This window comes from Anopheles coluzzii, chromosome 3, assembly GCF_943734685.1.
Source record: "Anopheles coluzzii chromosome 3, AcolN3, whole genome shotgun sequence".
Taxonomy (NCBI): domain Eukaryota; kingdom Metazoa; phylum Arthropoda; class Insecta; order Diptera; family Culicidae; genus Anopheles; species Anopheles coluzzii.
In genome coordinates this window covers 78,739,112-78,759,351 of record NC_064671.1, presented here as the reverse complement: position 1 = coordinate 78,759,351, position 20,240 = coordinate 78,739,112, and the positions used below count along the sequence as shown (strand labels likewise).

Here is a 20,240-nt window from a genome sequence, read left to right as displayed (position 1 = left end):
TACCAATTATGGCTATAACGAGCACTATTTTCGCTCTAAAACAGTCTCTTTGCATTCTAAAACCACGGAAGGATTTTTCATTTCAATTATGAACATTTTAACACATTTGTGCTTCATTAGTTTCATGTTGGTCACTTGTTAAATATCACCCTTTTAAAATGTGTTGCCAAGATTTTTGGTATCTCTTACCATTTTGCTAAGAGCAGCATTGTAAGATTTCAAAATCTACCAACATTTCATCGAAAATGTGCCTTTTTTCTGTACGTCCATAATTGGTACAACTATCCTTCGGTGTACCAAATCTCGCAGTATGCTATGGACGCTTTGTTGACAACTATCGTTTTGGTCGTGGCACGTAGTTTACAAGTGAACAACTCAGGTTTCTCGTTGTTATTTTCGCAATCTGAAGTCTTAATATGTGTTTTAAGCATCATTTATTTGTAAAGTGTTCGAACCAGTAATCAGTGGAATAATCAGGGGAATGTAATCGAATCAGTTTCACCAAAATAATGCAGTCTTGAATGACTTTCATACGAAGAAGTGAAATCTGAAGCCGCTCGTGTCGCCTTATTGCCAAATGTGCTCTTGTTCTTCCCTGATCAATAGTTAATGCTAGTCTTGACCGGAAGTTCAGAAGATAGTTGAACTATGGCTACGATTCTTCATTTAAACAAATTCCAACAGACCACCCTGATTGTCTGTGCTCCTCTTCGTATCGCGCTGAAACGGTACCTGGTTTCGGTATAGCTTCCAGGTGATATGAAGGATTGTCAGGTGTGAGTCCAAGCACGGTCTCATGAGAAAGGTGTACGAAAGTATTTTTTTTAGGATTAGCCTCATCAATTGTGCGATTAATTGAGCGTAGATATCAATACAACCAGTGATAGAAAACGGATATTTAAAAATGTTAATATTACGTATTTTATGGTGATTACATACTTATATTGGTGCAGTGAACTTATTTTGACTTGATTTCAGTTAAAACAATGTCACAAAGTAATTTTTGGTGTAAATATCCACGAGTTTTAGAATACAGCCACAATTGGTACAGCTATGGCGAATTGCTAGGAACACTATAGCCATAATTGGTACCTTAAGATGCAATTTTGAATTGAAATTTTCTAGTATTTTGATAAAAACTGAGTGAAAATAAAAAATACCCTCGTGTGCTACACATTGTAGGCTAAATAAAAACATAAAGAAGTTTGAAATTTCACCCAATACTTATTTATACAGGCGTAAAATCGGTATCTTGATGACATATTATAGCCATAATTGGTACACTTACCCTATATACCTTTTTGTTTATTTTGAAGGTTATGTAATATTTCTTGACATTATTTCTTCAGCGAATTATAAATCCAATCAGTTTTTTTGCTTCTATAAAATATTCCAATAATGTTTTTTTTTTATCTATTGCTAATATTGTTGTGCATACATCATTCCAACTGTGCTTGTGTAAATTTTACTGAAATTATTTTTTATGATATCAAATTTAAAACATCAAAACATTTATCAAACTTAAACAGTGTTTGATGTGATTTTTTGAAAATAGGTTAAAAATATATCATTTTCACAGGCATCATTAGCGTAAAACAAGTTTGTTTTGGTTCGATAGCTTCACTTTAATTGCAAAACGTTTGCTCTCATTAATGCTCAGCAAGACGGTAGGTGACTATCACACCCCTGACAGACGCAGCTGGAAAGCTGAACGGCATCAAAGCAAATCTTCCTTTTCAGCAATAGTAAAGGCACGAGCGCTAGCGGTATTTAAGCACGCATTAAACATATTTAAGAAAAAAAAGAAGAAGCACAACAAGCTGCTCTCATCAGCAGTAAGAAGACAGGAAAAAAAGAACAACCCTCCAAAAATCAACTCAGCTCCACATGATTCACAAATAAAAACGATTAAAAAACGAAGCGCACTAGCGAAGCAGCGTTCGTTATGAACAATTTTGTAAATAAATACGTTCCATCACCGCACGTGTTTCACTTGCCCCACGCTGTCTGGCTCGCAAGGCTGAAGGAAAAACTCTCATCCCTGTCCTCCTCCCTTACCACCTCCCAGCAAATCATGCCTGCTTATGTTTTCTTTTAAATCGCAAGCAGTAGAAGCAAAAAAACACCGCCAGAAAGGAGTCCACATTCCCGGGGAAAACAGAAAAGCCCCCCTTCGCTGTGAAAACTGAAAGAAAGACATGAAACAACAACAGCCGACACCACACACATTCCAGGGGTTTGAGCGAAGCGGGATGGTTTGAACAACCATTGGCAAGAAAATTGCCATTATGCTCCATGCAGCAACCGGACGCACCAGTTCGCGTGTGTGTGCGGACAGTTGTTTCGGAGTGTGTAACGTTTATTTGCACATTTGGACTTTAAAATAATCATCGTAAATCATACGCCCAATGGGGTTGGAATTGTTTTTCATGTGGAAAAAAGCGGGAATGCTCCCATTATAATGAGAACTGCCCTGTTAAAGCGTTACCATTCGGTGGAAAGAAGAAGAGGGAGCGTTTTTTTGTTGCTTGCTTGCTTTGCCTTGTTTTTCTTTATTCACCGGCAACCATGATCGGGCCGGAATGATGAAAGATTTAATGACGACTCATTCCCAATCCGATCGCGGGGCAAAATAAAAAAAAAGGAGCAAGAAACATCAGTCGATCTGCAGCTACGGTTGCCAACTTAACGTGAACACTTTTCATCCAGTTTTTTCCTTTTTTTTCCTTTTTTTTCCTTCACCATCCCAGCCGTCCAGTAATTTTAATTACCCATCATCAGCGGTGCAAATTGTTTGTAAATAAATGACTCGCCTCTAACGAGCGGTAAAGCGAAGCCGATCCGCGGGTGGGCCATATGGTTTCCGGCAGTGTTTCGGCAGACAAAAAATGGTAAAAAAAACATTCCTCCCGCGGTATGTGGGATGGTGCTTTGTGTGATGCTAGCGGTAATCGTAGTTGCCGTAGTGCTAAGTACGTTGTTAACCATGCGCAAAGCATGCGTTGTACGACTTCCCGCGTTTACGCAGGAGGTTTGACGCGCAACGGCACAAGGTCATTTGCAGGGATGACAAAGCCGCTCAATAAATGAGCATAAACAGACTACCAGATGGTGGCGATTTTGGGATCAAAGGAAAACATGGTCCAAAAGTTAAGCTTCTAATAGCAGAGCGTTCAGAAATTATTTATGATTATTATTAGCCATTTTAAGATGAAAGAATCTGAGAATGTGGCTATGCATTGGATTGGGCGGGATAAGAAAGAGCGAAGTACTTACACAGATGAAATGTATTAAAGAGTAAGAATATGTATTGAATAAAAATAAATAAATTAATATAATTAAAGGTTGAAGGTGAAATACACGTTTAAAAATAATTGTATTAAAACGCCTACATGTATGCAACCATGACAACGAATTTCGCTTAATAGGACATTCGAGATTGGTAGTCAGTTTAAGTTTTTGAGGTTGTTTAGGATTGAAATGCGCCAAAATGTAGGCAATCTGTTGTACACTTGAATTACGCCATAAAACCAACAGCAATGCCATCTCGAGGCGATGAAACAACTACTCCACACTTTACAGTAGCGCCATCTACGTGGTTACGTAGCTAGGCAAATCATGGGATCAAAGGGCGGTGTATTGACTAATAATTAGGAAACATTTGTATGCTTACGGAAAGAGGGGAAGTAAACTAAGCCATCGTACAAATACAATTAATTCATTATTACCTTTGACGTTCACACGTTTTGAAAACGGCATCAGTGCACTGAAATGAAAACAAGCGAATAAGAATATGAGTATTGGTAAACAATAGTAAAATCATGAAAAGGATATTTCCTATAGGTATTTTTACAGTTCCCAAGAGTTATTGAGGGTTATCCAGATTTTTCCATATAATTTGTACGACATTTCACTGCGATGAGTCTAATATATCCTTGGCAACGATCCTAACGAATAAGTCGTAAGACGAGCCCAAACAATACTTATCGTGGGAAACCCTGTAAACATAAAATTGCTGCAGGCGCTAGGATACGACCAATTTTCCATTAACGATATTGCTTTGCAAATAACACTTTTCACGAACCGCTTATCCGGCTGAGAAGCAACAAAGACTGTGTCATCCCGTGCATCAATGTCCCCATTTCCCAAAAACTGCAACTGCAGCTGCTCTGTAATCTGTACGCCTCCGTTTTTGGGTTTTTTTTTGTTTCGATTACGCCTCAATTTAAATACAATTTATTTCAAACGACATTCCGGTAGCTCAAATAATGAAAAATTGGATGGGCAAAAAAAAAATAAGCTAACAAAACAATCGCAAATAAAAATCGCATCCCTGCACAGTGCCGTGATAGTGGGCCACCATCACCACCACCGCTCAGTCACAGCGTCACAACCCAAAAGCTCACCGTGCCGTTGGATTAACAGATCGAATCAATCGAAAATGGAATGCATTTTTCACCGAATACCAAACCGACCCTCGCTTCCCATCGCTAGCGGACCCGGTGGTGCGGTCGAAATGGAGTTCGTTTCATGGTAGATTTTGTTTTTCCTTTCCGTTGGAGCCAGTCCCTCTTTTTGAGTGATTTTCAATAAAATGTATCTCTCAAAGCTGCAGCTCGGCAGTGAGTTTGGTTAGCCAAAACGAGCAAAAGACCCCATTTCAAAGGATGCTCCCACAAAAAAAGAAGTGCTTTTCAGGAAAAACGGTTTCCATTCACTACAAATTTGTAGCATCGAACCTAAGCGTTTTTTTTTTTTGCATTTTGTTTCCTCGAAAAAGCACATCGATATGGAGGTTGAAGTGGCGGCAAACCTATTAATCAAATATCAATCGATTTGTTTTACCAATTCACAAATCATAATTTGCTATCGCTCTGCATTACAGCGTTAAAAGACCGATGCAATGAAACACATAACCCGGTATGTAATTTACTTCTATTCAATTTTGCTCCTCGGCTGGCAATCGATTCATAATTGGCTCCCACCAATATTGCAAAGAATGGTACCGGGAAAAGTTGCCCACCCGTTCCTCCGTCTTGCACCAAGTCGTCTTACTGGCAGCTTCATTTCCGTTAACGAGTTGTGCGCTGGCTGCCAGCTTCATAAACCTTACCTTAGAGCTTCCTCCCCCGGTAGCCGACGAGTGCAATAAAATGCCATTACGATCCATCTACCGGATGGAGTAATAGCTTTAGCATCGAGATCGCACCCTGAAGTTCAGTACCACTCCCTTCCCCCGATGTTCATCGGTCGTTAGCTTATCGGTAGTAACGCCTGCCGTGCTGCAGCTGATAGTTATTGCAGGATATTCGGTCGTGGGCTCTGCCCAGTGCAGAGTGAAGGAAGGACCTCGGTCTGGGAAGAAGGCAAATAAAAATGCAGCGAAATCCCAATGTAAACCAGAATCGTAAACCGGTCGTTGAGATGGTGACTATCGGGACCGTTTTTTTTCTTCTTCTTTCTTTTGGCCTTATTTATGAACACACCTTTCTTGCGGCGGGAAGAGAGTGCGAGAGATCCGGCAACATGATTCGTTCGATTCGATCAGTTCAGGTATTTCAACCATTTCTGTTGCATCTCTGCCAGATGTTTGCTCAGCGAGCCGGTACACCCAACATCAAGCTCGTAGCTTGAGGCAAAAGCCTCACAAATCGACAATTTATTGATTTATTATGCGATTTTAATACTCGATGTGGCACACACACACAGCTGCACATACAAATAACACTTACACAGAGCGTGCTGCAATGTCCTTTTGCCCCCAAACCTACCTACCGTGCATTCCTGGATAGGATGCAGAGCAACGAGTGGCAACGACTCGAAGATTTCACTGCCTCACGCTTATCCGTGCCTGTGCCGAGACCGTGTACCTGTCAAGGGAAGAGATCGTAGAGAGTGCTCAACAGTGCCGGTGAAAGGCACCATCGAACGTTGCTGTCGTCCGTGTCGTTGCCAGCTTCAGCGACACGCCAGCCAGTGGTTCAAGCCGGTACGCTTGAAGAGCTTTATTGATTTCGTGTTTTATGACTGGTAATTTGATGGATTTCCGTTTCGGGTTATCCTGGTCCCGGGGCTTTCGTGCGCTGGATGGTCAAGGCGAGTGAGAGCTCTTGAGCTTCATTGCTCGGCTTAAGATGGCACCGTACTCAAGGGACGTGATGGCATTTTCGGGATATTTTGGGGTTGATATTGAAGGCAGCAAGAGGATTAAAGTGGCGAATTTATGCAGCCAACAGATGTTGATCAGTTGAGTGAGTTTTTAATTTACAAATATTTAACGAACAGTAGTTCATTTATCATGGTTTTACTTGCTTTTTTCCATAAGCTTTGCCAATAGCACAGTTTTTTTTACTGTTGTTCTTATCAGATTTTATTTAATTTAATAATCGTTCCAGTCTGTTTCGGAACCCATTAAAGGACGTTTGTTTCAATTTATTCGCAATGATACAAAACACTCCCATCGCAGTAAAACGCCTCTCATTTAAATCGAAACAAATGCTCTACCACAGAGTTTCTGCCACCAGAAATCTTTCGGTCCCGATAGCATCACTCATAAATATTCCTGCCAGCCGCGCCATATCGTGCTGGCCAGAATAATTCTCCCGCTGACCTGACGTCACGTCGACACCGACGTCCGCCATTTCTCAACAGTAATAAATGTTAATGATATTTGTGACCGACCCGCACCAATCAACGCGCAGGAAGGTTTATTTCCATCTCCCGCAGCGGGAGCCGGCGAGAGTCCCGGCTTTTCCCAATCGGGGAACGTAAAGTTGGATTAATTTGTTTTAGCGACCGGATTCAGCGCCGGATGATTTAAGACCGGTTAATGATGGCGAGAAATATTCGCAGCATAATTTTACACAATTAACGAACTTCTCGCAGCGCACGAAGCCGAGCGCTTAAAACCTTTGCATGCAAACGGGGATTATAACGTTTTTTTTTTGTTGTACACCATCCCGAAACAGTACGTCAAAGTAGGGTTAAAATCTGGTCGAGCTCAGTTTATGGTGTAAAAGCAGACAGTTTGTTTCATGGCAGAAAAAAAATCATTGTTTTTAATTTTAAATTTAAACCCCTCTCACGGAATGAGTTTTTTGTTGTTCACGGCTTGTGTATTTTTGGATTTTTTCGACACCATTGAAGTTGTATGCTTACAAAAAAGCTAATATTATATTATTACGATTGCATTGTATTGTGAATCTCAAACCGATATTTTTTATATTGTGCAGCGGCTAGCCCATATTTGTAAATAAATAATATTATTATTTTGAATAATTTGCATAGCTTCAGGCGTCTAACGGATTGCTAAAAGTTGTAATTGTAATCTGACTAAAATTAAGTTACATTTTTTTTTTAATTATTTCGATAACATCAACATAACATAACATAACATAGAAATGTATGCATTTCAGCAAATTTACTCATCTATAAACCAACCATTAAACGTCGCTAATCATACCAGTTCCGAACAGAAGTTTAATTATTTGCTATATTTGCTACTCATTGCAGATACACTACAACATACTTCAAACAAAAGTCTTTGCGAATAGCATTTCTCATAATCAATGACCAAGTAATTCCAGGAAAAAGTGATTAATAAAAGCATAAGCTATAAACTTGTTCCAAGAAGCGTCCACGAACACACAGTCTGTCTACATTTAGGCGCATGACATTCTCCGTATTGGACCAGTCCCGTGGTACAGTCGCTAACTCGTACGATTGAACAACATTGGTGGACAAAAGCCTCGTATCGAACATATCCTCCAAATCTGTCTCATAAATATCACTGAGTGTTTTATCCTAATAGAGTTATTAATTTCTGACTAGGATCAGCCGAATGTAGTTTTCAGTGTGTCATAATTATTGCAGCTACACTTTATTTTATGTTCCAATTTGCGAAACGAAACAGTCTTCAAACGAGACCTTTGTTTAACAAATTATATTTAAATTGAGTACAATTCTGCATCATGGTCTGTTTGACTTTTGAAAAAAATTAAGCTTTCCTCATAATAAAGTTATAGTAACCATTAGTTATCCTGAATCTAATTCCTATTCGAATCAGACCATTCACGCTATCATCAGACTCTCATCGCTATAAATCAGACTCTCAGACGAAGCAACAAATCAAAAACACGTGAAACCCCATACGAAACTGACAGCCAGCCAGCAGGCACAGTATCCGACAGCATATCCGACGCTAGAAGAAACTTTTCCAAAGCGAAAGACGCTTCGTCCGTTGCGTCTGTGAGTCGTTATTAAATACCAGCACTGCATCATGCACTGCAACTCCACCGTGCCCGCACTGACCGGTGACAGGGATGAAATGAACAACAACGGCTTCCCGCAACCCGCGTAGCAGTGGCAATATTTTAAAACTCGTTTCCATTTCGCTTGGTAACTTTCAATCACGACCGCCCACTATCCATCAGCCAGCGGTTGGCGCGAGCCAAAGGAAGGGAGCGAAACACGAGTAATGCTTGCTGCCCATTTATCAAAGGTCAGCAGCGCGCGGGAAGCTACCGGGTGCACCGGCACCTAAGCCACTCCCGAGGCATAACTTATTCAATCAGAGAAAATAGTTCCGTATCTGATGCCGGTGGTAGCCTCGAGCCGGGCCGGGCACTTGCACGGCTGCCATCGGAATGCATTGCACAATGCAATGCCGTCTGTGCTTGGCTGCTTGGGTACAGCATTCTTCCCCATTTGCCCCCCCAGCACGAAATCTGTTTCCCAAGACGATACACACAATGAGCCATTGGACAAGCAAAACATGTGCAACATTAAAATTCCTGCAGCGTTCCTTTGTTCCGCAGTGGCAGTGGGTTGTACGGGAATCGGTACAAGTCGCCCGTACGCTATGCAAAAGCGCTTGCCATCGTTTAGAAACCCGCACCCCTTTTTGGTTCAATTTTGGAAAAAGGAGCTCACAGGGCCGGAGATAAAAAAAAATAAAGCAACTCAAACTAAACTCTGTCAGTTGCCCGCTTTGCCCAAGATGGTCGAAAAACGGTAAAACTTTAGTTCAAAATGTAACTTTCCCAAACCCCGCCAACCACACAGGGAGTGACTTCGCTACTTGTGGCAAACGGCTTCGACCCAGTTCGACACTAAGCCGCTGTATTCCATCGGGAGGGCGTGATGGTGCACGGCAAATGGAAAACGCGTGTAACTGACTAACCCTACCAGTACGCTCTCGGCAGCACGTAGGAAAACTTATTCATATCACTTGTGCAGAAGCTGAAGCCCCCATGCACTTCCATGTCGGATATTCGGGTGGGAGAAGCGATTGCAGTGCCCGTACAGATAAGTCCATGTGGGAAATTGCTGAGGTAGCCACAAAATAAATAGGTAACAAACAGAAGAAAAAAAGACTACAGCAACCGGAGAAACAATCCCTTCCACGAAGCCACAAACACAACCACCCCGTAAGGCCGGTAGCTTTGGGCAGAGAGCGAGTGAAGGAGAGATTATATGCTTGGCAGCAAAACAAAAAGGAAAGCGCAAGCTGTGCTTGCCCTATTGCCAGGAATGCATCGAACGCTTCCGGATTTACTTTTTATCCATCACGCCGCCCGCCAGCCTGGGGATGGTGCGGGCGGGGGAAGATTGTAATTCAGCAAAAGTTTGTCGGCGCAACATCGGGTGACATACGAGACCGTTGCTGGTGATCTTTTTCTATCCTTTTTTTTGTTTTTGGCCCCTTCCATCCTGTGCCCCCAAGGGGTGAAGCTTATATTTGGTTTGGCAGAAAGTGCTGAACGGTATTTAAAAAAAAGAAGAACAGAAAAAGAAGGTCATGTACAGTGCATGTCCCCCTAGGGTAGGGGTGGGGACTATTTTTCGGCTCACATGTAGGCCATGATGCTGCGATGCTAATGTATTACATGCAAACCCTCGGGGCTTTGAGTGAGGCTATGTATGCATAGCGCTGTCGAGAGAGAGAGAGAGAAAAAAGATCATACTTACAAAGGGGCTCGGGGGCAGCACCGGCTGCCAGGGGCCAGGCGGGTGCTGATCATGTTTTGAATATTTTCTGATAGAGCATGTTTTGTCCTTCATCAATTTTGTCAATGCACGGGGGATCTAGGGGAACTTGGCTTTACTGCCTACGTTTGCGATAATCGATTATTGCGAATGAGACACACACTTGCACACACAAGGTGGATCCGCTATAGAAGGGGCAATTAATTTTCCCATTTCCTCTATTCTAGTAAGAATTTCTCTTGAGATAGTGGAGTAATCAAATACGAAACAAATGCGCTTTTCGTAGGATCGGAATGAGCTTTTTTTTATTAATTCTGTTCGGGCGGAGCAACTTAGATTGTTTCGCAAAGATTGTTTATTTATTACTAATAAAAGCGTATATGTTTTACAGGCTAAGTATTGTAAAACTGATTGACTGTCATTCCATTTTTGTTTGAAAACTTATTGTTTTATTGTTAAATTACATATAATACAGAGACTTGCTCAACTAAAGAATATTTCAACTAAGAATGTTTAGCCTTTTTAAGAATTTTACGATTTTTTACCATAGGAATTCATTAAAAAAATGACTTTTGCAGCATTAATCCTATCTGTTCAGCCAGACCATGCACAATTGACCAGAACAAACAGGCCCTACTAATCAGATGGGATTGGAATTACATCGGTGTTTGTCATACAGGGTTTCTCACGATTTATTAGTCAGTTCCTATGATTTTTTGGTGCGTTCCCATCAATTTTTGGTGGGTTCTCAAAGATTTTGGGTTCTTTCCCGTAGATTTTGGGTTCGTTCCCATAATTTATAAGTATTTTCTAATTGGATATCAATACATTTGGACCAAAAAATTCTGGGAAACAGCCAAAAAATCGTGGGAACGCACCAACAAAATATGGGAACCCATCAAAAATTGATGGAATCCATCCAATAAATCGTGGGAAACCCTGTGTTGCCAATAATGAACCAAAAATACTATACAAAATATACACTTTTCGCTACAAAAGACACCTTATTATGGAGCTTATAAAAACAATATTTTATCCACAAATTTAATGAACTGACTAATGCTGACGTCAGCACGCCATTGGACACGATTTGATCGGAAGTACTATCAACATTTTATTGGGGTTAGATAACCTAGGACGTCGAGTTGCAATGCGATATATTTGTGTGATGTTATATTTAAAAACCCATACAAATATTTAAACAGACGTCCAATAAATTTGCATCCGATGAAGCACTGACACCAACGTAATAGTGAGAAAAACAGCGTAAATATGACAGTCGGAAATAACAGTGTTGCCTGATCAAACAATCATAAAACATACAAATAGCGACATCTGATGGGAAACGCTATGAATTTATAAAAAATCCTAATAAATGCTCAAATTGTGTATAAAATCACTAATTAAAAAGTAAAGAAACAACACATTTTACCAGGCATAGAACACGAGACCAAGCATAGGCGGGTCTCGTAGTACAGTCGTCAACTCGTACGACTTAACAACATGCCCGTCATGGGTTCGATCCCCAAATAGACCGTGCCGCCATACATAGGATTGACTATCCTGCTATCAATTCACTGGGAATCAATTAGTCACTGAAAGCCAAGCCCACAAGTGGGTACAGGCAGGCCTTGACCGACATCGGTTGTTGAGCCAAAGAAGAAGAAGAAGAATACACTTGGTTATCCTACCTCTAATTCAAACAAAACATAATTTAGTTGATAAAGTGCATATACTGTCCCAAACTTTACAATAATAAATGATGAAATGTTGCATCAATGTATTCCAAATAATCATAAAGAAAATATCACAATTCCCCGTATATTATTACTCTGCAATCGATTTTCAACATTCGATCCACATTCATTCCGCACTGGAGCAAACATACAAGCGCCGGTGCAACGCTGCTCTACTCCATCCGTTCATCTTAATGGACTACATTACGATAATGCACGTAAATGGGAATGCTATTCAGGCAATAAATCGGCCGACCATTCCTGCAATCAAATGCTGCTTTCCCAAACGCTGGCCGGTAACACGCAACGCAATACAAACCGCCAAGACGATTGGATGCGAAGGCAAGGGCAAGGCTCAACCTTCAAGCAGCAAAGCCCACGCCCCGAACGCGTCAAACATTTCCGGTATTTTGTTTGAGAGTGAGGTCCTGCTGTGTGTGCAAAGATGCTAACCGCTCAAACAACGAATCGAAAACCAAATGGCAGATCCATTTACATCAGGCAACCGATGCCCTGTTTACTGCAACGACCGGACGACAAGAAGGAAAGCTTCTTGAGCGAAGAAGGCCACGCGCTCTGTGGCAGGCTTAGGGCAGCGTGCGGTCCGCGTCCAAGTGGTCCAAGTGGTGTTGCATTCACTTCCGGGCCAGCTTGCCGTGCACAAGTGCTGCACAGATTCGCTCGTGTTGTGCGTAATGCTCACCGTAATCACCAGAAGCCCATCCACCCGACCCAGCACTAAAGTGGAGGAACGTGTGTGTGTGTATATATATCCTGCTGCCATAATTTGCAGATTGCAGACCAAGCTCCCTAACCAACAGGATGGGTACACACATACGGGCGTGTACAAAGCTCCTGAAATGGAGTCGGATTTGGTTGCCTTGCGGCAATCAGGACCACACACACACGACCTTTCAGCAACAACGACGCCGGATGTACATCGTCTGTCGAAATGTGTAGCATGTTGTCGTTGCGGGTGCTTTACATTTGCCTAATCTTGTTTCCCCAACCCCGCAACCGTGACGCTGATGAGTGATGAGCATGAGCGCCGTAGTGAAGGGGCAGGATTTCTATTAACCCACTGCATCAAATTATGTGCTGTAAATATTTATGACCATCTTCCCGAAACTGTCACGGCTGGGGAACCGTGGGTGTCAGTGGGAACCGTGGGTGAGGGTTGCTTGCAGTCCTAAAAACAAAACCGTGTACAACCTGCTTCTTCGGTCGAACGGAATTGCTGTCTAAATAATACGATTGTCCATCATGCTCCCCGGGCAAACCCAACCTGGAACAAACGAATATTTACGACCCGCCACGGATGAACCACATTCAACCTACTGGTTTCGGTTTATCAACTTTCTCCTAATCGGTGTACCGAAACCAGCCCTTGCTCTTTCTCTAGCCAGTGTCTCGGGTATTCGCCCCCCAGTGGATATGCTTTTGACAGCTTGTTCGACCGAAAGTCAGACATTCTACCGGCAAATTTGGCATCGCCCGACGAGAAAAGTGGGCGTGAGAAAAGAAAAAAACAAAACAAGCAGGCATACACATGTGGAGCCTCTTACAGCGAAAAGGTCTACATGCCCTCAGCCGACCACAGCAACCTGTACAGATATGTTCAACCATTGCCGCACGGCCCGCACAGTATTTGCCCTTTAACCTTCTACACCGGGAGAGCACGTGGAACCATTGTACCATTGGAATGGAATGAAAAGTTTATGGTTGAGTTATGCCATTCATCCACCGGGGTGCACGGGTGTGCATATTCAATACGGTCGTGCAATACAATTGGAAGCTAATAAAGAAATACAAACCGGGCAGTGGGTGGGAGGGCAGATTCAACAAAACAATTCAACATGGAACAGAAGTTCTTTTGCATCGGGTAGAGTGATCGAGTGCTGCGCGCTGATATGAATCGTTTCGTTGCTTCTTGTCGTTTTGCTTTTGCGAATCTGTCAAGCGTATTGTGCAGCAGCCAACGAAAGTTTAATTAGACTTTTCATTGCTGCCCAGTGAGATATGTAATCGTGTTGGATTTAATCTCGTTTCTCAATCTCATTGATATGGAGAGCAATATGAAGAATAAACAGGAAGGGTAATTTATGTTCCTGGTTGCGGATATATGCTGGCTAGTCATATGTTTCAAATATTTTATTAAAAACGCCATAAACTAATGATGAAATGTTCGTTGAAACATAATTGTAATAAATATGAATATGTTTTACTTATTGCATAGCTTCAGGCGTTTCAGGGAAAATACTCCTAAATGTTTGCAAAAGCTGTTATTTACAAAAACTTTGAAATGAATATCTATTTATTTGCTATTTATTGTATTCATTTGTATTTATAGGGTTAATAATCATAGACAGTATGTTTGCTCTCTTTTAAATTTATCTTAGTTAATTTAACCAATTTAAATTAAGCGACAAAGAATTCCTGTAAGTCTGTTATAACCTAAATGCTCCCTAGCCAACAGGATGGGCACACACATACGGGCGAGTACAAAGCTCCTGAAATGGAGTCGGATTTGGTTGCCTTGGGGCAAAGAGGACCATCTTAGTTAACATATTTAAATTAAGTGACAAAGAATTCCTGTAAGTCTGTTATAGCCTAAATGTAGTCTATTCAGGACTGTTTAAAATAATTTTGTTATGGTTCCATAAACATTAATAGAAAATTGTTGTTTGTAGTTTCAAGAAATATGTCTTTCTAATGTATTTTTTGTAAGTTTAGTACACAATTTGTGTACCTAAATTTTCTACTATGATTCGGTGCAGTATACTTTGACAAATCAGCATTGGACACTCAGGGAGAACAAGATTTTATTGAACGTTCTAAACAACCATACTATAATGTTAGCCTCATCATTACCCTACAATCGCTATGCTATACAACGTATATAACATTACAACGCATTACGGCTCCACTACAAAAGCTACCTCCGTTAACCGATTAAAATTCAAAACCATACCAAGCTGACCATTTACAGCAATCCTTCCAGGTCCTTGCTTGCCCTTGCTCATTACTACCCGGTTCGGTTATTGCAGCACTCACCAAACCAATATTTTAATTGAATATATTATCTTGATTAATGCATTCCCCGGTCCCATTCCTTCAGCTCACTCCACTCGTCCCCAAATCGATGGCCATCATCGTTCCCACGAACGTTCCATTTTCGTGAACCAGCGTTTTGGAAGCGGTGCGCTGTTATTAAGCTCATTTCTTTTCACCGACGCAGCTATGAATACGCCCACCAAACATGTTCGAATCGAGGGCTGACACGCGAAAAAGGAGGCAGTGTATCAGGAAGCTTTCCAGGGCAGTTTGTGATAAGATAACGATGATGGGTACATCAACATGATAAGGTTGATTGCTTTTACTGTTGGATGTTGTTTTTTTATTTCCCTGTTTTATGATTTTGTCCATTAACTGTAACTGGTAACATTCCAGCAAATTATTTCACCATAAACTAATGTGTTGATAGATATTTGTCAGATTTCAGCACGTTATTATTTTTAACTATTAGCACAAATCTCTGTTTCACTGTACCACATTTTTGTTAAGAAATTTCTTAGAAAATCAACGTATCGAATAAATCCCAACGTTAGCAAGAATCGCTCGTACGACTGTTGCAAAACGAGAAATGAAATTGTCCCCGGTATCAATCATTGGAAGTTTCAAGAACACTTTTACCACACCGGCACTGATCGATATCATCATGACCCTTTCGTCGAACTATACACAACCGTCCTTTCAGAACAGCAATGCGCGCTTCTAACCGATACCTTTCCGAACTCGTATTCGCAAAGGGAGCAAAATTGTTGCCGATCCGGCAGTCAAACGCTCCTCGCCCTGGAAGGATGCATTCACTCGGTACCTCATCGCTTCAGCCCAACTGTACCAAGGGCAAAAGTGTTGCATCGTGCAAATCGGTAACCTCAAATGAGACGCAATAAATCGCTTTCAATCACAGCAATAATTTCAACCCACTTCAACATGTCCGATCGAACGCTCACCTGGCACCGCTCAACCGAACCACTCACAATCGAACAGGGTCGGTGTGCACCAGTGGTGCAAAAGCTACCAACGCTATTTGTCCTAGGACGGTCGACTGGGAAAATAGGATACGTTACGTGAATGGTCTCGAGAGATGTGGCGAACACCTGCCAGTGCGAGTGCCTGGTCGAGTACTTTATTCTTCTACGTCTGGACGGTAGTGTCTAGCGTAGCGAAGGTCAGGTGAGTGTGGTGGAATGAAAGAATCGATTGTTGGTAGCATCGAACAAGTGACTCTACGGTGATTTTTACACCTGTGACTCACAGGAATTTTACTCGTGGAATTTATTCGTAGAATAAAATAAAGATTATTAATCTTTAGCAAGATAACAGGAAATATGAAAGATCAATTCATGAACGAGAAATAATTTTATAACTTAAGATGAGAACAACAACCTTATGTTTAATAAGTTTCCTGATACATTCATTTCAATCAGGTTCGAGGTATCAGATAACTTCAGTTGTAAAACTACATATCAACTAATCGTTTGAATACCAGAACTCACCAAAAGCAACAATAGAGCTCGGCAATGATTGCGCTCATCCAAGCGTAGATCTTTGATTTCAATAATCATTTCGACACAGCAGCTATTATAACAATCACTTCATCCATCTCCTCTGCCTAATCGTCACATCATTAAATGCATTTAATTTACGTGAAACGATAAATTACTATTCATCTGGCAAAATATGCTGGTAAAAAATGTAGAACGAATCCACTCCTATCAACCATTTGCCGCAACACCAAATCCCACCACTATCAATCATTCTGTTACCGAACACTTCATTACGCCACTCATCGTAGCGAAGCCGCCGAGCGAAAGCGGTACGAATCCTTGCTTCAATATCGCATCAAGAAGCTAAGCCTTTGCCGTTCCTCACCAAGTGGCAATTCCGCGACGATGATAAGTGAATGTAATTGTTCGAAAGGATTACAATCGGTCCCTGGACTCCCCCGTCCCGGAACACGACACGAACGGGCACCCCGGGCACGACCGCTCACAAAACCGGTGGGCCAAGACGACACATTGTCGCATCGGTTGTAATGAAGATTAATCGATTGGTCCCGCACGGTCGCATTTCGGTGACAGTTTGCCGAGGAGCGGACTGATGGATCGAGGACCGGGACACGGGTACCGAGAGGAACAAACTGAGCGGAAAATGGATTATCCGAGTTTGAGCGATTTCAGCGAAGAATGGAAGGACATGTCTATTAAGTACGATTGTGTCATCGAATAGAATTTTGTTTTGGGACTCAACTTAAAAAAAAAAATGAATATTTGATATTAATTTGATTTTAATAAAACCAATTTACTAAGCAAGTGTCATTGCGCTGTGAGTTATAAACGCCTGAATGTATGCATAGCAATGGTTGCACCTAGTAGCAAGAATAATTCGATAAATGTTGTCACACAATTTATTAATCAAACAGACCCTTTCTGGCACTTAATATCATAAGACTTAAAAACAAGCAAAGCAAACAAATCCTGGTACCGTTTTGTTAACAAAACATTTAAATTATTTAACACAGATATGTAACGCTTCTACCGATCACACAATGATGCATTCTGCAATGCATCAAGTATAACTTTAGGGGCTTGTTGTGCGCTCACACTTACCCATGATAAAATGAAAAATAAAAACTTAATAACGACACTAAACTTATCTTTTGCTGACTATATTTGTTTGTTAAATAAATAACCTGTAGATGACAAACACTTGAAGAGAATATTTTGAATATTTATAGATGTTTTTTTAATGACAACTAGAATTTTCAAATCATGCCTTATCGCTTTAAAAAGAATGCAAAAGTGCACTATCGCCAACTCATACCAGTCGTCGTGAAACGTTCGTTTTAAAGAGCAACTGAAGGACCGTTGACAGAAGTATCACAGTTTGCGACTCGGGACATGTTGCATCTACTCATTGCACTGATCTTAGTGCAGTAAATATGTTTACAATGTTTTATGGATAAAATGCATTCGTATGTACAAATGTGTTCTGTGACTTTGCATAAATGTTTGGAAAGTTTATTCCATTGTTTCAAACCATCACCGCCATCATGTCGAACGTTCTATTCATTTCTCCTCCTGTGTTTCTTGCTTACTACCGTCAGTGAACTATCTCACTGACAGTCTAGCACTAACACCCTCAGTAGCTAAAGTGCACACATATTGCTACCTTCCGGGCGTAAGAAAGCCCCGTATGCTGCCTATTCCTTGCGTTTCGCTTTCTAAAACAGGGTCAACCGCTGTTTCACAAGAGCTCCACTTTTGACTTCATAACGCTACGCCCTTGTTGGCCTTCAGATTCATCCCGCACGCTTAATAATAGAGATCGAGGGGACCATTTTTGTTTAGTCTTTTCTTAGTATTCTTTTATCACTAGTTTTCCTTACACTGGTGAGCGTTCGGTCCATTTCCTTCGGGCTATAATTCCCGCTAAAGAACCTATACTTCCCATGCACGCATCATTGCATTTTTACAATCTTTCTCGTTCCCTTTCTGCTACATCTTGCTTTTCCTTTCTGCTGCTGCTTTTATTCAAGACCGTGGCTTATTAGTTTGCGTTAACCTTTCCCTCCCTTTGCTCATGGCACTGTGGTAGGTAAAGGAAAGCACGAACGTAGCATAAAATTTTCCTTCCCAAATGATCCTTTACCCTGCTATTGTTTCGAGAAGATCCAGGAGGAAGGTGGCGCATCCGGTGCGAGAATGAGCAAAGAGCGGTGCTGTACATGTGCTGTGCTCTAGATTCTGTTTCTTTTTTAAGCTCGCCAGTGCGCTGCTTCTTTGCAGCTTCCAGCCGCTGGCGCTGTAGCATTTCCTGGCCGCAAAATAGGTCGCCCAATATCGATTTTGTCCCGCGGATGTGAGACATCAGATGAAAAATGTAGGGTAGACCGCGCTTTTATACAAAACTGCAGCACGGATGAAAACTAGCCAATGCAATGCATAAAATTGTACATTTTATCAGCATTTTTATGTTTTTTTTTAATAGAATAAAAGTATTAAAGCTGATGGGGACGCCTAGTGTTTTATGACATTTTCAACACAGCAATCGTGATTCTGTTATTACTCAAATTTCATTGGATGAGTCACATTAAATTATACAAAAAACTTAACCTGTTATATATTTCAAGTTTCTACTAACAGTTTCTAAAATAAAATAAAAAACATGATATAGTCAATCAAACGCAATCTCTTAATCCCAACACATAAAAAACAGTCAGAAAAACCAAACCTTTTGATTAATTTTTTACATGATCTATGAGAACAGGTTCATTTATTTCGCACACAGTTTTGCCTATCGCAAATTGAACGATCACGGACTGACCACCGGCGCCCCAAAAATAACCTAAAAACATGAACGAAATTATTAGCTGTCCTGTTGCATCCTACCCGACCCTCGGAACCATCAAAACCATTATGCCAACTTCACTAAACCCTCCTCTTCCTTCCCTCTACGCGGTATTTTAATCCCTTTTCCATTGTCTTGGAGCCCTTTCAACTTTAAGCCCCGAAACTGCTCCTTGATCGTGCTGTCTGTTCCGGAAGGATGCTGCCGTGCCTTCGGCGAGCGAAACATAATTAATCTTATTTTGTTTCGCTACCTACCGGACCCAGCATCATTATCGCTCGGTGCCAGTGGAACGTTTTCTTCAGATTTTTCTCATTTCCTTTTGAGTGATTTTTTCTTTTTGCAATAGAAAGAAAAATCCCCAAAAGTCTCTTTACAGCATGGACGAAAATGATAACACAAAAACACAGCCCCAGTTCTGGTCGAATGAAGCGACCTTTCTCTTCCTTGGTGCAAAAGTTTTGAGCCACAACTTTCAACATTTCCTCTCCACAGCACCACCGTTTGGAATCGTGTGGAAACGATTCACTAGCGAACTTTCAATCTTTCAACGACAAGAGGCTTTTTGTTCGGAATTTATGTGATAATTTGGTCAAATTTATACATAAGCCGATTCTATGCGCAACCCTTGCCATCGTTTTCTCGAAACCGAAACCGAAAGCAAGCGGATGAACTGGACCCTTTTCTTTTTCGCTTTTCTTTACTTTTTTTTCTATAACACAGAAGAATGTTAACTCCATAGGGTACAGGAAAGCATTCTCTTTTTCCGTTCATTGAACCGTTGAACGCATAATAATAAGCTGCCTTATTTTCTCTTTAGTGCTGCCAGCAATAGGAAAGCTTTTAGGGGTGAAAAATGAATAATTACTTCGGAATTGATATTCGCACAAGCAGGCAGACGGCAGGCAGCAGGCGTGAAGCACAATTTTGCATTCATTTAAAAACTTTTTTAATCACGACTAAAACCATCGGTTAATGGTTTTCTGTAGCCACTTGGAGTGTGCTTTATGTTTGCTAAGGCCGTGCGTCACGCGCATTCGCACTGATTTTTGATTAACCACTGAGAGGGGTTTAAGTTCAGTGCTTTGGATCAAATGATAA

The 20,240-nt window shown here is 41.2% G+C and overlaps 1 protein-coding gene across 2 annotated transcripts in view; it reads right to left on the bottom strand.

The window, feature by feature from the left end:
* The window catches only part of LOC120957297 (5-hydroxytryptamine receptor-like), a 107,096-nt gene that overhangs the window by 80,059 nt on the left and 6,797 nt on the right, over positions 1-20,240 (bottom strand). For both annotated transcript variants that reach the window (XM_040379422.2, XM_040379423.2), the window contains exon 2: positions 3,729-3,766. The gene's annotated coding sequence lies outside the window, so the exon portion shown is untranslated. The remainder of the gene's footprint in view (positions 1-3,728; positions 3,767-20,240) is intronic.